This window comes from Mandrillus leucophaeus, unplaced genomic scaffold (genome assembly GCF_000951045.1).
Source record: "Mandrillus leucophaeus isolate KB7577 unplaced genomic scaffold, Mleu.le_1.0 Scaffold850, whole genome shotgun sequence".
In the NCBI taxonomy this organism is placed as follows: Eukaryota; Metazoa; Chordata; class Mammalia; order Primates; family Cercopithecidae; genus Mandrillus; species Mandrillus leucophaeus.
The window spans coordinates 187,662-190,026 of record NW_012109253.1 but is presented as its reverse complement, the minus strand read 5'-3'; positions in this window follow the sequence as shown (position 1 = coordinate 190,026).

Genomic DNA, 2,365 nt, shown 5'->3' with positions numbered 1-2,365 from the left:
ATCAAACTAGAACTCAGGATTAAGAAACTCACTCAAAACTGCTCAACTACATGGAAACTGAACTACCTGCTCCTGATTGACTACTGGGTACATAACGAAATGAAGGCAGAAATAAAGATGTTCTTTGAAACCAACGAGAACAAATACACAACGTACCAGAATCTCTGGGACACATTTAAAGCAGCATGTAGAGGGAAATTTATAGCACTAAATGCCCACAAGAGAAAGCAGGAAAGAACTAAAATTGACATTCTAACGTCACAATTAAAGAACCAGGGAAGCAAGAGCAAACACGTTCAAAAGCTAGCAGAAGGTGAGAAATAACTAAGATCAGAGCAGAACTGAAGGAGATAGAGACACAAAAAACCCTCCAAAAAATCAAGAATACAGGAGGTGGTTTTTTGAAAAGATCAACAAAATTGATAGACCACCAGTTGCCATGAAAATAAGAATATAGTTATTTGCAAAAGTTAAATAAGAGTTTCTGAATTCTGGAGGGGTCAAAAAGGGAGAAAAAGTAAGTGGTTCATTTCTGTGTACAAAAGTATAATCTACTACATTGTTATGAATTATAGATAACTTAAGAGAAAGGGGAGAAGAGATCCTTAAATCCAGAAAATAGAACACTAAAGCAGGTAAAAACAGCAATATAAACTCACTGGTTGTGTTAGTTCATTTTGTGTTGCTATTCGGCAACCTCTGTCTGTTACCCAGTTTCAAGGCTGCTTCCATATTTTCAGGTATCTTTGTAGCAACTTCTTGGTACCAGTTTTCTGTGTCAGTCCATTTGCATTGCTATAAAGGAATATCTGAGACTGAGTAATTTATAATGAAAAGTAGTTTTTTTGGCTCACAGTTCTGCAGGATATACAAACATGGCACCAGTACCTGCTTCTGGTGAGGCCTCAGGAAGGTTACAACCATGGCAGAAATTAAAAGGGAAGCCAGCATACCACACAGCAAGAGAGGGAACAAGAGAGAGAAGGAAGTTTCAGGCTCTTTTAAACAACTAGATCTCATATGAACTCATAGACTGAGAATTTACTCATTACAATGAAGATGACATCAAACCATTCATGAGGGATCTGTCCCCATAACCCAGACACCTCCCACTAGGCCCACCTTCAACATTGGTGGTCACATTTCAACATGAGATTTGGAGGGGACAAAACATCCAAACCATATCATTTCAAAATATAATAATCTCTTTCCAATAGTCTCCAAAAGTCTTCAGTCATTCTAGCATTACTCCAAAGTCCAAAGTTCAGAGTCTCATCTGCGACTTAAGGCAAGTTCCTCCCACTTCTGAGCTATTTTGAGCTAAATAAAAAACAATCTAAGTTGACTTCCAAGATGCAATGGTGATACAGGCATTAGGTAAACATTTCCATTCCAAAAGGGAGAAATCAGCCAAAAGAAAGAGGCAACAGGCCCTACACAATTCTGAAACCCAGCAGGGCAGTTATTTAATCTTAAAGCTCCAAAATAATCTCCTTTGACTCCATGTCCCACTTCCAGGGCATACTGGTGCAAAGGGTGGGCTCCCAAGGCCTTGGACAGTTCTGCCACTTTGCAGAACTTAAATCCAGAAAATAGAACACTAAAGCAGGTAAAAAACAGCAAAAAACACACTTGTTGTGTGTGTGATGTTTTTTTTGTTTTTGTTTTTGTTTTGTTTTTTTTTTGTTTTTTCAGGGTGCAGTCCCCACAGCAGGTCTCATGGGTTGGAGTTGAGTGCTTCCAGTTTTTCAAGGCACAGGGCACAAGCTGCTGGTGGGTCTACCATTCTGGGGTTTGGAAGGTGGTGGCCACCTTCCCACAGATACCTTTGGCAGTGTCCCATTAGGGAGCTCTTTGTATGCCCTAGTAGAAGTTCTTCCTCTACAGAAGGCTTCTGCCTGGACACCTGGGCTTTCCCAAATATCTTCTGAAATCTAGGGTGAAGCTTCCAAGCCTTCTTTTTGGTCACAAACATTTAACAAATCTCTAAGAAGTTCCAAACTTTCCCCTATCTTCCTATCTTCTTCTGAGCCCTCCAAACTCTTCCAACCTCTGCCCGTTACCCAGTTCCAAAGCTGCTTCCCCATTTTCAGGTATTTTTATAGTAATGCCCTATTCCTTAGTGCCATTTTTCTGTGTTAGTCCATTTCTATTGCTATAAAGGAATACCTGAGACTGGATAATTTCTAGAGAAGTTTATTTTGGTTCACAGTTCTGTAGGCTATACAAGTATGGTACCAGCACCTGCTTCTGGTGAGGCCTCAGGAAGTCAGGAAGGTTACAATAATGGCAGAAAATGAAGTGGGAGCTGGCATATCACATGGCAAGAGAGGGAGAAAGAGAGAAAGAAGGAAGTTTCAGACTC